We start from the raw sequence: 15,390 nt of genomic DNA, 5'->3' as shown, positions 1-15,390 counted from the left end.
GTAATATTATGGATGGTCCTTTTCTTCTTTGGTCCAGAGCACACAGTGTCTTCCAAAAAAAAGATCTGGAATACTGATTTGTATGACCACAATACATGTTTCCACTGTGTGATGGTCCATCCCAGATGCCTCAGCGCCAAGAGAAGTGGACATCATTTCTGGACATTGTGAACATAAGGCTTCTTTTTGCACAGTAAAGTTTTAAGTGGAATTTGTGAATGTAGCTCTGTATTATAGTGCTTGACAAAGGTTTGCTAAAGTAATCTCTTGCCCATGTGGTTATATCAGCTAGTGATGAGTGACAATTCTTGATGTAGTGCTGTCTGAGGTATCAGAGATCACGGGTGCTCAGCTTAGGCTTGCGTCCTTGCCCTTTAACGCAATGAAATTCCTCAGGATCTCGCAAATTGTTTAATGATATTATGCATTATACAGGGAGAAATATACAAAACCCTTCCTATCTTTCTTTGAGAAAAAACATTGTTTCTAAATATTTCAATAATTTTCTCAAGCATTTGTTGACAAACTGGAGGTCCTCTGCCCATCTTTGCTCCTCAAAGACTCAGCCTTTGGTGGATACCAAATCATCATTACAATAACCTGTTGACATCACATCATTACTTAAGTATTTTACCTCATTACTGGCCTTAAGTTGCCCCCGTCCCAACTTTTTTGGAATGTGTGTTGCAGGCCAGAATGTATATTGACAAAAGAAATTGAGCTGACCAGACAAAACATGAAATATAATGGGTTCACAATGTCTGTGATAAAATAAAAGTCAAGGCAAATTTAAGAATCACCGCATTTTGTATTTGCATTTTCCATCATGTGCCAACTTTTTCTGATTTAGGATTGTATATACAATCAGGTACAATAAAGACTGCCATAAATAAAATTACAATAGAACTCTGTCTTGCAGGAGATTTTGCATGCAGTGGAAAAATCCCACACAGTGACAGTTCCCTCATAATAAATCCAAAATACATTACACATGGTTTTACCATACGGATTACTGGTCATAATACATTAAGAGCTTCAGAAATAAAAATAACCTCAAACACACTGTATTTGAGTATAGCAGTGTGACTTTGTGGATGAATTAGGATCTCCATGATACAAGACAAAGCATTTCAAACAAGGAACATACAGCTAGAGAAAGAACAGAGTATGTAGTTACACAACAAATAAATCGCTGTTAGCCAGGCACGTTTTACACACAAGACCACCCACTGGCAAGTGAGACATTAAGGTAACATGTGAGGACTGAATCATGTTGATTCTTGTGCCTCCACATGATGCGGTAAATTAAATAAGAGTAAATGCAAAGAAGGCTTCTGTGTCACCATTTCCAGTGCCATGGTGGGAGAGGCAAAATGAAAATATGGGACAAGTACATCGGGCTCTTTTTGGCACCACCATGTCTCTACACTCTGGTGCTTGAAGATGGAATGAAGAGTAGGGGAAGTGCACACGTTGCTGTTGTCTCTATCACTGAATGCCTAAGCAAGTGACTCAAAACCAGAGAACAAAAGGCTCTTATTGCAGCATAAAAACAAAAAAAACTAATTTTAATTAGACAGACAGACATTGGATTTTATATATTATATATTAGTAAACCTTCAAAATAATGTACAGTTAAAGTCTCAACAGCATTCTTAGCATTTCTGGAGCTTAGTAATGTCATGAAATCGAAGTTCAGAACACGACTGACAGACGAACATTTAAATGACTCCATAAGAGTGAACCTCAGTGGCTACACTCCACCATACGCCTGCCCCTCTTCTTGACTCCATGCAGTGCCAGTCATCTGACTAACTAAAAAACACATCACACATGCAACTGGACATGTGAATAAAGTGAAACAGTGACATGGAACACTAAGACAAATGAATAAGGAATACCTGTGTATTTGGAATTGCACTGTTTTGTTTTGACAGCATTCATGTTTTAATTAAATTGTGTGAGATACACTAGAAAATGCATACAGACATACAAAATGCAGTTGCAGGTGAACTAAATATTTTTTGTGATGTTTTAATGCAAAATGTGAGTTGTGGACACAGCCATTTTGTAAATGTTCAGGCAAAACAAGCATATTCTGTTTGTCTGGGTTGAAATAAACTGTGAGAATAAACGAATAAAGAGTAAAGTTGCTCTCGGCCATTTTCATTTTGTAAAATTAGCTCTTTGGGAGAAAAAAGGTTGGCGAACCCCTACTCTATTATTAAAAACATTAATTTCTTTCCTTTTTACGAGACACAATTTTTTTTGAAGAGAGACAGAGAGACACTTTCACGTCCCACAAGACGGTCAAGTCACGTCATACTTACAACCATTTTCAAACAAGACCACGGCCATCTAACCTCTCAGTCGTTGAAATGCTTTTGGCAGACACACTTCCTGTACTCTCGGCTATTATAAAAAGTTTATACGTTCTAGATGACACATCAACGACTATGCGAAGAAAAAGCAGCGAGTCGAAAAGAGACCCCAAAGCGCTGGAGAGAAAAAGAATGCAAAAAAGAACCAAAATAATCTGTGTGTATATTCAGAGAGATTTAACCACGCCCAGGGCTGGAAAAAAGACAAAGTAGAACATCATAAAGAATTCAAAAACGCTTGGGCGATACACATGCAGAGCAAGTTAGAGATAATGGAAATAGAAAAATTTGAAAGTCTCAAAAAAATCATAGTAAAGATTGCATTAGCGCAAATAAACGGAAAATATTACTCAGTGAAATAACGGAACAGCGAAAAGAGATTGAATAGTGTTTGAGGATGTCTAGGGGAGAAAAGAGACAAGGCAGTGAGACAAAAGGACAGCTGCTGTACAGGCTTTTAAATGTTTGAAGCGCCGTACGAAATGCAGATCATGCGGGACGGAAAGGAGCAAACCGGCAGCTGATCGAGCAAAGAGGAGGTTAAAAAAAAAAAAACGTACTTGCTTCCCATTGTATCACCGTTTAAGAGGGGTTTCGGAGGAGCATCTTGTTGGGGTGCATTCAGCCCCCCCTCTTCACAATGGCGTTTAGCGCTGGCAGGGGACAAAGCCCCCTAGTATGTTTAAAAAAAAAAACCCACAATGCACTTGATAAATACATGTTATACACCACGGTTTCTTCAATTCAGAGAGAAACATAAGACAAGAATTGGGGAGGCACAAGAATAGATGCGATTTAATAATAATAATAATACTTTACACTACTCAAAGTGCTCTCCACACAGAAAGAACCCAGGAAGCACACCATAATCATCTTACTGCAAAGCAGCAGCACTACCACGACACCATCTACGTGCTTTACAAAATATAACAAATGATAGATTTTGGGTAACACATCGATGCAGTAGATAATGTAACTGATTGTTAAGTTTAAGCTCTTGAGCCAGTTGCAGTCAGTTTGGTGCCCCCATACTTGAGTGGAGATGTTCCGCGTTTCTTCCTACAGTATCCCACAAGTATGTACAGCAGATTGGACTGCTGACTCTATAGAGGTGTGAAGCATGTGAGGTGAGTACCAGCACCCTACCCTGGACGACTTCTACCCCGACATCTGATGGTGCTGGGACTGGATTTAAGTCGCCACAGTTTTGTAATATGTAAGTTTGGACCATGAATCTATAAAAACTTAAGAGATATATTCAGTTTATAAACTATTCATGTGATCAAAAAAATAAATTTAGTGAGCATGTGCAAAAGCAAAGCAAGATGCCTACTAGAGGCAGCATAAACTCAAACTACAGTAACCAAAACAGATTGATAAAGTTCCACCTCTTTCCCTGTAGGTGTTGCAGCCATTTTCTTCATTCATCCAAATTGTCTGGTTCCCCTTAGAATATTGGGAATATCTCAGCATAATAAGTATTTATGGTCAGACCTGACACCAGACACCTATAGTTGCCTTTTATGACATGCAAGGGGGATATCCACCTTATTCTAACCATGCCAGTTCAGAGGATAATTGAATAAAAAAATTCTACATAATAATATTACACAGTAATACAAAGTTATTTCACAATGAACAAAGACAGGCTCTGTAAGAGTCAGACTGAGCCAAAAGTAATCCTGTTCCCGGACTCCTTAGTCACTGGACAAGACTGCTTTCCTAAAAATAACACATGTCCAGCTCACTTTTTTCATTATTCACATAACTAAATATAAAACAAATCCACCCACTATCTTGAAACTTTATTTTGTAGTATAGTGCTTCAGGGAGCTGAACTCTACCCTGGCAGCATTGGACACAGAGCAGCAACCAACTCTGGAAAGGGTAACAACGGACAGCAGGACACAGACTCTCATAGCAGTGCAGTTTAGTGTCACCAATAAACCTAACAGTCTTTATTTTAGGCCAGTCCTCCAAATCAAACAACTGCCACTCATCAATCCTTACACATTTACTTCATTACTTAATCATATCAAAATGTGTTACATTTTATGTGTCTCTAAAAGCAACTGCCGTGAATTAAGAGATAAGAAAGACATACTCAAGCACAAAATGCTCACTATCTCTAAAGTCTGATTTTGGCACACTGAGAAGGGTAGTAGTCATCTTAGGGGGAGAGGAATGAAAATCCGCCACTAAGCAAATTCACCTCCTCTGGCCTTGTTACTCAAGAACAAAAAGTACACAACAAACTGCATTCTCAGGAATATGCCAGAGAAACACACAGTTGAGGGGTGCGTGATGGGCAAAAATGGGGAGTGGACCTGGACGCCATTCACAGAGCAACACATTTCAAGGTTAAAAGTGGGCAACACACCTCTCCATACTGGCTCTTTGGACTGTGGGTGCTGAGCACAAGGAAAGATTCCTGCTTGGAAATCTGCAATGGCTGCAGGCACTATGAGAAAATGACAAGGTTACCTGCTGTGTCGCCGGGTTGTATACTTAGTCTTGTCACCTCTACAGAGTTCTGTGAAATTCTTGCATGTTAAACCAACATACAACACCTCTGTACTCTCCAGCGCCATGATAAACAACACTTCATTTTAATTGACAGAAAACACGAATCGGTTTAACAGACGGATCAATGTATAATCGTCATTGAAAAGGGCGAGCCTCAATCGTTCATGGGCTTAATGTTATCTTGCTGAAGAATTATTAGGAACATACCCTACTTAAGTGTTCTACTTAGTCACATGAAAGAGACAACGCACGAAAGAATCTAAGCGTAACACTAATAATTATAAAGCTAATTAAAAAAAACCTCCAAGTCAGGCCACTGGGTTCGGGCTATATGTTGCTACTTTCCAAGTTACCAGATGTATCTCTACTACAACATCTCCATGTAATAAAACTTCGGACTGCACGGTCGCAGTTTGGGGTCACCAGCTAACCAAACTCGCATTACTGGAATGCGGGAATAACGTCGGAGTAGTTGGATAAAAGAACGACGCAGATTCTAGGAGTGTGTATGTAATAAACAGCTTAAATGTGTTTAACAGTTTAAATATACAATAAAAACGCGGGCACTACATTTCATTTCTTTTTTTCTGATAGCAACAGCGCAATTAACACATCCTTTTCTCTTTCTACTGGGGACGAAATCGGCCCTAAATCAGGAAGCCTACATCGTATACAAGAGGAAATGACTTTACTCTTAAGTCCTAAAGCTTATCACTATTAGACTTTTTCCAGGAAGGATGGAGGTCTTTCACGTGAAAAACAAATCAGCTGGAGGTTTGACGTGCCCGGTTTCGCAATGTTCATCGGGTACAAACCCAAAAAATGCAAAATAACATTGTTTTGTTTGCACTGTCTAATTTGTTGGGTCATGAGAGTTCCACAATGAGCAAATCCGTCAGCGCTCATTACAGCTGCCCCATGCCCCGTCCGGCCAAAACCGATCGCTCACAGAGATAACCCGCGATCAAGCTGGAGGAAGCCCGGTCGTCCTGCACGGTTATTTTTCTGCCGGTTAAGCCAGACCACTGAACCGGTTAACATTAAGTTTCATCCAGAACACCTTCTACTATGTTTTCTAGAATGTGTTTAACTTAAAAGGATGCTTACCGTCCTGGCCTGTGTCAGCAGCGGGGTTTTAACTGGGGAGCTGTGACGAGTGTGTCTTGTGACAGGGGTCTTAATTGCGCTTTTATCTTAGAACTCCGTCGTCTCCCGTCCACGCGTGCCCCGCTGGCTCCCGCGGATGAACACGACCTCGACTCTTCATACCACTGGCTGCGACCGCAGCAAACCGTCAGGGATGCCTCTTTCACACAAATACGCTCGCTTCAGTCTGAGTGAGCAATAGTAGCAAAAGGGGGAAAAAAAAATCGAGCCTTTCAGCGACTGCTCTCAAATTAGCTCAGCTGTCTGTTTGGACGACAAGTCGATTGCGGAGCTACGGATGGCAACGTAATGTGAATCAGCGGAGAGGAAGTGGAAGTACGCAATGTCTGACTACAAGAAGGAGCGGTGGGGACTACAAATGAACGCAGAAACGGGTATCTAGCACAGAAATGTGTTTTCGGCAAACTATTTTCAATATATGTTTTAGTTTCTAATGAAATATCTCGACTTTATATACATTGATATGGACACGCAAATAAACCTTGTTACCTATTCGAATTATATTTCTGTATTCTGTCAGAGTTCCTGAAATTGTGTTTAATCAAAACTAATTTATAAGACTAGGTGTATGGCCACAATTAAATGCATTGTTAAGATAATGCATACAATAGAAAATAATCGGTAAATAAGGATTAGCTCCTGAGTAAATAAAAGCAGACGCATTTCAAAAGCTACGTTAGCATGGTTAAGTGTGTAATAAAGTTGTAAAATATCTGAGCTATCAAGTTAAACAAACAATGAAGCAAGCCTCATGATAAAGTAATAGAGATCCGGAACTTTATCAATCCGTTGTACAAGGGGGATGACAATGGCTGCAGTACAGACACTGGGGCATTGCTGGATACATTCATAGGTACACTCACACTTTTATAATTTTATAATAATTCATTACATTAATATGGCACTTTTGTAACCTACTCAAAGTGCTTTACATAGACAGTGGAGAACTACTTCAACCACCACCAATGTGTTGCATCTACCCGGATGATGCAATGGAGGCCATTCATGCACCAATATCCTCACCACAAGGCTGTTCGGGAGTGAGACTTAGCTAGTAAGGGACAGGGGATGATTAGGGGCCACAATGGACAAGGCCATCATGTTAATTTAGCCAGGACCTCAGGATACACCCTACTCTTTTTGAAAGATTGCTGGGGATAGTATGACTACTGAGAGCCAGGACCTTAGTTTTACATCTTATCTGAAGGACGACTTTGTCACGCTAGGCCATTTTAGAGTCGCAAGTCAACCTATGAAGGTTTTCTTTAAAAAAAAAAATAGTACAATTTCTATACTTTAGTCAAAATTAACAGGAAATGTAACATAGGCAACAATGAAAATTCAATCAGTGTTCAGTACTGTCCAAAGATCTGTATATTTAAGAAGCTTTGAACTCATCTCTGCAAAGTGGTCTAAATTAATTATAAATATGAAATACAAAATAATTACATAAGTATTCACCTCCTCCAAGTCAATATCTAATAGATGCACCATTGGCAGCCATTACAGCCTTGAGTCTGCATCACTAGGTCACCGTCAGTTTTGCACATCTTGAAACACTGCTGTTGTTTCCCCTTCTTATTTGCAAAACTGCTCAAGCTCTGTCAGGTTACATGGAGAGTGTGTGTGAACAGCCTTTTTTAAGTCCAGCCGCCAATTCTCAGGTGGACTGAGAACTGGACTCTGCCTTGGCCGCTCCATGACATTCACATTACTGTTTTTAAGCCATTCACGGGTAGCTTTGGCTATATACAGTGCATCCGGAAAGTATTCACAGCGCATCACTTTTTCCACATTTTGTTATGTTACAGCCTTATTCCAAAATGGATTAAATTCATTTTTTTCCTCAGAATTCTACACACAACACCCCATAATGACAACGTGAAAAAAGTTCACTTGAGGTTTTTACAGATATATTAAAAATAAAAAAACTGAGAAATCACATGTACATAAGTATTCACACCCTTTGCACAATATTTTGTCGATGCACCTTTGGCAGCAGTTACAGCCTCAAGTCTTTTTGAATATGATGCCACAAGCTTGGCACACCTATCCTTGGCCAGTTTCGCCCATTCCTCTTTTCAGCACCTCTCAAGCTCCATCAGGTTGGATGGGAAGCGTCAGTACACAGCCATTTTAAGATCTCTCCAGAGATGTTCAATCAGATTCAAGTCTGCGCTCTGGCTGGGCCACTCAAGGACATTCACAGAGTTGTCCTGAAGCCACTCCTTTGATATCTTGGCTGTGTGCTAAGGGTCGTTGTCCTGCTGAAAGATGAACCGTCACCCCAGTCTGAGGTCAAGAGCGCTCTGGAGCAGGTTTTCATCCAGGATGTCTCTGTACATTGCTGCCGTCATCTTTCCCTTTATCCTGACTAGTCTCCCAGTTCCTGCCACTGAAAAACATCCCCACAACATGATGCTGCCACCACCATGCTTCATTGTAGGGATGGTATTGTCCTGGTGATGAGCGGTGCCTGGTTTTCTCTAAACGTGACACCTGGCATTCACACCAAAGAGTTCAATCTTTGTCTCATCAGAACAGAGAATTTTGTTTTTCATGGTCTGAGAGTCCTTCAGGTGCCTTTTGGCAAACTCCAGGCGGGCTGCCATGTGCCTTTTACTAAGGAGTGGCTTCCGTCTGGCCACTCTACCATACAGGCCTGATTGGTGGATTGCTGCAGAGATGATTGTCCTTCTGGAAGGTTCTTCTCTCTCCACAGAGGACCTCTGGAGCTCTGACAGAGTAACCATCGGGTTCTTGCTAACCTCCTTGACTAAGGCCCTTCTCCCGCGATCGCTCAGTTTAGATGGCCGGCCAGCTCTAGGAAGAGTCTTGCTGGTTTAGAACTTCTTCCACTTACGGATGATGGAGACCACTGTGCTCATTGGGACCTTCAAAGCAGCAGAAAGTTTTCTGTAACCTTCCCCAGATTTGTGCCTCAAGACAATCCTGTCTCGGAGGTCTACAGACAATTCCTTTGACTTCATGCTTGGTTTGTGCTCTGACATGAACTGTCAACTGTGGGACCTTATATAGACAGGTGTGTGCTTTTCCAAATCATGTCCAATCAACTGAATTTACCACAGGTGGACTCCAATTAAGCTGCAGAAACATCTCAAGGATGATCAGGGGAAACAGGATGCACCTGAGCTCAATTTTGAGCTTCATGGCAAAGGCTGTGAATACTTATGTACATGTGATTTCTCAATTTTGTTATTTTTAATAAATTTGCAAAAATTTCAAGTAACTTTTTTCACGTTGTCATTATGGGGTGTTGTATGTAGAATTCTGAGGGAAAAAAATGAATTTAATCCATTTTGGAATAAGGCTGTAACATAACAAAATGTGGAAAAAGTGATGCGCTGTGAATACTTTCCGGATGCACTGTATATAGCCAAAGCTACCCGTGAATGGCTTAAAAACAGTAATGTGAATGTCATGGAGCGGCCAAGGCAGAGTCCAGTTCTCAGTCCACCTGAGAATTGGCGGCTGGACTTAAAAAAGGCTGTTCACACACACTCTCCATGTAACCTGACAGAGCTTGAGCAGTTTTGCAAATAAGAAGGGGAAACAACAGCAGTGTTTCAAGATGTGCAAAACTGACGGTGACCTAGTGATGCAGACTCAAGGCTGTAATGGCTGCCAATGGTGCATCTATTAGATATTGACTTGGAGGAGGTGAATACTTATGTAATTATTTTGTGTTTCATATTTATAATTAATTTAGACCACTTTGCAGAGATGAGTTCAAAGCTTCTTAAATATACAGATCTTTGGACAGTACTGAACACTGATTGAATTTTCATTGTTGCCTATGTTACATTTCCTGTTAATTTTAACAAAATGTGAAAAAAGTGATGCGCTGTGAATACTTTCCGGATGCACTGTATCTGGGGTTGTTGTCATGCTGAATAACATATCTTCTACCAAGGTACAGTTTTCTTGTAGAATACATCAGGTTTTCCTTCAGGATTTCTTTGTATTTTGCTGCTCTTATTTTACTTTCTACATGCCTTCTAGCGTCATTTGCAGAGAAGCTTCCCCACAGTGTAATGCTTCCACTACCATGTTTCAAAATTGGGATCAGGTCAGGTCAGGTTGGGGAGCATGCACTGGTACAGCACGTTGCCGCACCCACCACATGACGAAACAACTCGGGATCCTGGTTGGCAACCCTCCAAGCAAACATGTGGTCCAGTTCCTTCCTCCGGAAATGACCCTCTTCTATCTGCCATAGCCAGGTGTTATGTGGGTGTCCCCTTGACCTGGTCCAGCCACTTGGGTCCTCAGCAATGAGGATCCTGTGAGTGGATCTCCCTCAGGGAACCATGCCACAAGGCCATAGTACCATAACTGATGCTCTCTCACAATGCAGATAATGTACCTCATTCAGGACTGGATGAGCAACTGCTCATTCAACACAAAGTCAAACCAGTGGTGACCAAGGATTCTCTTAAGAGACACAGTACCAAAAGAGTCCAGTCTTTGTGTCAGGTCACTGGATAGTGTCCATGTCTCGCAACCATATAGCAAGGCAGGAGGCACCACAAGACTTTCGTCCTTTTGCATAGATATCAGGATTACCACACACTCCTTTCCAGTGACCTCATGACCCCACCCCCCCATCTATTGACTTCATAGGAAGACTCACCGGAGACCTGAACGTCACTGCTGAGGTAAGTAAACCTCTCGACAAGGTCGACACTCTCTCCACAGACAGATACACTGCTAATGGTTGTGCCCAAGAGGTCATTAAAGGCCTGGATCTTGGTTTTTACTCAGGACACTCGCAAGCCCAGACATTCAGACTGCTTGCTCAGTCTATCGATCAGCCCCAATCAGAGCCTCCATTGACTCTGAGAAGATCACAGCATTGTCAGCAAAGTCAAGATCAGTGAATCTTTCTTCACCAACAGATGGCCCACAGCCGCTGCACCCCACAATCTTGCCCAACACCCAGTCCATGCAAGCATTGAACAGAGTAGTCTGATAGTCTGATTATTATGAGATTGCTATTATTATAATAATGAGAAGAATAAGATTGGGATTATGTGGTTTTTAAAAATGTGCAGTGTTCTATAATAGCTTTTATATGATGGCCAAAGAGCTACATTTTGGTCTCCTCGGATCATGAACTGTTCTTCCATCTGACTTAAAAGTCTCCCATGTGCCTGCTAGCAAACTCTAGCTAAGGTGCTATTTGTATTTTGTACAGTGACTTTCTCTTTGCAAGTCTCCCATAAAGGTGTCACTAGAGAAGCACCCAGGTAAGAGCTGTTGTTGGCAAGGTCTCTTCAATCTCTTCCACTGTAGCTGTAACTCCTTCAGAGTTTTCATAGGTCTCTTGGTGACCTTCCTCACTGGCCTTCTTGTATGATCACACCATTTTTGTGGACAGCTTCCTCAAGGCAGATTTATGGCAATGCCATCCACGTTCCATTTCTTAATGACTGATTTAATAGAATAGAAAATCTTTTTTGTCACTTTAAAAAAAATTTTACAATTAAATTATGAGTGCCACTTCAGCTGGGTACAAAAAAGCAAACAACAATACTTCTGTGAAAATAAACAACAACACATAATACAAGAATAACAACATAAAAATAACAAAATATAAAAAAAGTTATTTCAGTATTGCACATTTAGCCCCGTTTATAGAAGCAGTATAATGTACATAAAATATATATAAAAAAATGAAACCAATAGTTTTCAATCACCTTTTCATGGATTTCCTTGAAGTGTTCTTTTGTCTTCATTGTGTAGGTGAGACCACAGATAAGGTGTATTTATACAACAAATAACTGACACCCCAGACAGGTGGTCTTGAATGAAATAATTCTGGGACTTCTAAAATCAATTGTCCTGTCCAAGATACCACCCAGGCTTCAGTCTTCCATCCCTTCCATTGCTTAGTAGTGCTATGTGTGTGGCCTGTCAAATCACTTCTGCTGCTGGTATATTAATACATAATGAGAAATAAAATATATTTTGACAAAAAAAAGAACGTCATCTGTCAAGGCATTTTAGAGATTTGGGGTATTTAGTTCTTCTGTTATGGGGGGATTACCCATAAATTATCAAAATGTCCTTTCTTAGCAGAAACCTACTGCCCTAGATGTACCATTGTGCCCAATTTCAGCTTTTTACCTAATTGAGAAATAGTGTTTTTGTTGATGAGTGACTGAGTGAATGAGTCTGTCATCATTGTATTATGTATAGTGTGAAAATAATCAGCCTTGTCACACAGCAAAAAGTTTGGGGCAGCCACCCGTATACTTAATCCATACCTGCAAAAGGGCAAATACAAGCAAAGTTGTGAACAGGTTTGAGTCCAAAACAGAACTGAATAAATGTGGAGCTTGTCTTACTTTTATAGTAGGTTGGCGGAAGTGATGTCATCTGGGGGTTGGAACCAGAAGTGAGTTATTGGGGTCGGAACCAGCAGTGAGGTTCTTGTGGCCAGAACTGGAAGTGACATCATTGAACCAATCCCAGGCAGAATTTCCCATATGTGATCTGCAGGAATATCAGAGGAAAGATTAGTGCACCCCGCCATCCCCTGGCCTGGCATGGAATTACCTTTGATTGGTCCCTCTAGCTGTCTCCCCATGTACGCGTGTGTGATGGGCGTAACGGGCCGAGAGGTTGTGACTCTGGGAAAGGATATCGGCAATGGCTTGTAGAACCACCCCAGTGATAAATGACCAAAAACTTGTATGGCTGTAGGTCCAAAAACCACCTTGTGACTCGCCGATTCGAATCCCTGTGTAAGGCCATCCACTGTAAAGGTGCATAGTCCATCACCAGGGTGAACTCACGGCCCAAAAGGTAGTACCTCAGCTGAGTGATTACCCATTTGATTGCCAAGGCCTCCTGCTCCACGGTCACATACCTGGTCTCCCGGTCCAGAGGTTTTTGGCTTAGGAACACGACAGGATTTTCAACACCATCGATGCTTTTGCTCAGCACGGCTCCCAAGCGTCTGTTTGGAGAATTAAAAGCAAAAAAAAGTTAGGGGCTTTCAAAACTGGAGCTGCAAGGGCCTTTTTTAAGCGGCCCCTTTTCCCGGGAGCCCATAATAAGTCCTGCATGTGTTCCCTTTCCAGCCTGGCTCTCGCCCGTAGGCCCCTTGACCACATGCCCAGTGGTCTAGGGTAGACCCCTGGGTCAAAGCTCCCCCCAGGTCCTCCTTACCCACAATGGCCATCTCCAACTGGACAACTCGGGAATGGTACTCTCCCACTTGGTTCATTAAAGACTGGAAGTCTTGATGGTATGACAAGGGTCTCTATGGGTTCAGCTCCTGGTTCCATGAGGAGGCCTTCATCCTGCCAACTATGCTAATGTGAAACTAATCAGCCTTGACACACAGAAAAAGGTTTGGGGCAGCCACCTATATACCCCACTGTCTCCTGGCCTGGTGTGGAATTACCTTTGTTTGGTCCCGCTAGCTGTCACCCATGCACACATGAGTGACAATACAAAGTGTTTTAGCAGTGCTGTATTCTGGGAGGCATGCAAGTAGCATAAAGAATTCTATGAAAAATTAGCAAATGTAAAGCGAATGTTTAAAACAAGTGTTATAATCTATTAGAATGTTTGGTTTAAGTTCAGATAAACTTGTATGATGTTTAATAAGGGCTTAGGGCTTTGTTGTTTAAATTGTAACTCATAATTATCTTAAAATAACCTCAGGTCAGCGGGTACAGTGGTGCTTGAAAGTTTGTGAACCCTTTAGAATTTTCTATATTTCTGCATAAATATGACCTAAAACATCATCAGATTTTCACTCAAGTCCTAAAAGTAGATAAAGAGAAACCAGTTAAACAAATGAGACAAAAATATTATACTTGGTCATTTATTTATTAAGGAAAATGATTGAATATTACATATTTGTGAGTGGCAAAAGTATGTGAACCTTTGCTTTCAGTATCTGGTGTGACCCCCCTTTGCAGCAATAACTGCAACTAAACGTTTCCGTAACTTTTGATCATTCCTGCACACCAGCTTGGAGGAATTTTAGCCCATTCCTCCGTACAGAACAGCTTCAACTCTGGGATGTTGGTGGGTTTCCTCACATTAACTGCTCACTTCAGGTCCTTCCACAACATTTCGATTGGATTAAGGTCAGGACTTTGACTTGGCCATTCCAAAACATTAACTTTATTCTTCTTTAACCATTCTTTGGTAGAATGACTTGTGTGCTTAGGGTCGTTGTCTTGCTGCATGACCCACCTTCTCTTGAGATTCAGTTCATGGACAGATGTCCTGACATTTTCCTTTAGAATTCTCTGATATAATTCAGAATTCATTGTTCCATCAATGAAGGCAAGCCATCCTGGCCCAGATGCAGCAAAACAGGCCCAAACCATGATACTACCACCACCATGTTTCACAGATGGGATAAGGTTCTTATGCTGGAATGCAGTGTTTTCCTTTCTCCAAACATAACACTTTTCATTTAAACCAAAAAGTTCTATTTTGGTCTCATCCGTCCACAAAACATTCTTCCAATAGCCTTCTGGTTTGTCCACGTGATCTTTAGCAAACTGCAGACAAGCAGCAATTTTTTTGGAGAGCAGTGGCTTTCTCCTTGCAACCCTGCCATGCACACCATTGTTGTTCAGTGTTCTCCTGATGGTGGACTCATGAACATGAACATTAGCCAATGTGAGAGAGGCCTTCAGTTGCTTAGAAGTTACCCTGGGGTCCTTTGTGACCTCGCCACTATTACATGCCTTGCTCTTGGAGTGATCTTTGTTGGTCGACCACTCCTGGGAGGGTAACAATGGTCTTGAATTTCCTCCATTTGTACACAATCTGTCTGACTGTGGATTGGTGGAGTCCAAACTCTTTAGAGATGGTTTTGTAACCTTTTCCAGCCTGATGAGCATCAACAACTCTTTTTCTGAGGTCCTCAGAAATCTCCTTTGTTCGTGCCATGATACACTTCCACAAACATGTGTTGTGAAGAGCAGACTTTGATAGATCCTGTTCTTTAAATAACACAGGGTGCCCACTCACACCTGATTGTCATCCCATTGATTGAAAACACCTGACTCGAATTTCACCTTCAAACTAACTGCTAATCCTAGAGGTTCACATACTTTTGCCACTCACAAATATGTAATATTCGATCATTTTCCTCAATAAATAAATGACCAAGTATAATATTTTTGTCTCATTTGTTTAACTGGTTTCTCTTTATCTACTTTTAGGACTTGAGTGAAAATCTGATGATGTTTTAGGTCATATTTATGCAGAAATATAGAAAATTCTAAAGGGTTCACAAACTTTCAAGCACCACTGTACC

The 15,390-nt window shown here is 41.2% G+C and overlaps 1 protein-coding gene across 2 annotated transcripts in view; it reads right to left on the bottom strand.

The window, feature by feature from the left end:
• LOC120537442 (H(+)/Cl(-) exchange transporter 5) overlaps window positions 1-6,341 on the bottom strand; it is an 80,180-nt gene extending 73,839 nt beyond the window's left edge. For both annotated transcript variants that reach the window (XM_039766378.1, XM_039766381.1), the window contains exon 1: window positions 6,015-6,341. The gene's annotated coding sequence lies outside the window, so the exon portion shown is untranslated. The remainder of the gene's footprint in view (window positions 1-6,014) is intronic.
• Between the last annotated feature and the right edge of the window lie 9,049 nt (window positions 6,342-15,390).

Source organism: Polypterus senegalus, chromosome 10, assembly GCF_016835505.1.
Source record: "Polypterus senegalus isolate Bchr_013 chromosome 10, ASM1683550v1, whole genome shotgun sequence".
Taxonomy (NCBI): Eukaryota; Metazoa; Chordata; class Cladistia; order Polypteriformes; family Polypteridae; genus Polypterus; species Polypterus senegalus.
This window is presented reverse-complemented; position numbering and strand designations above follow the sequence as displayed.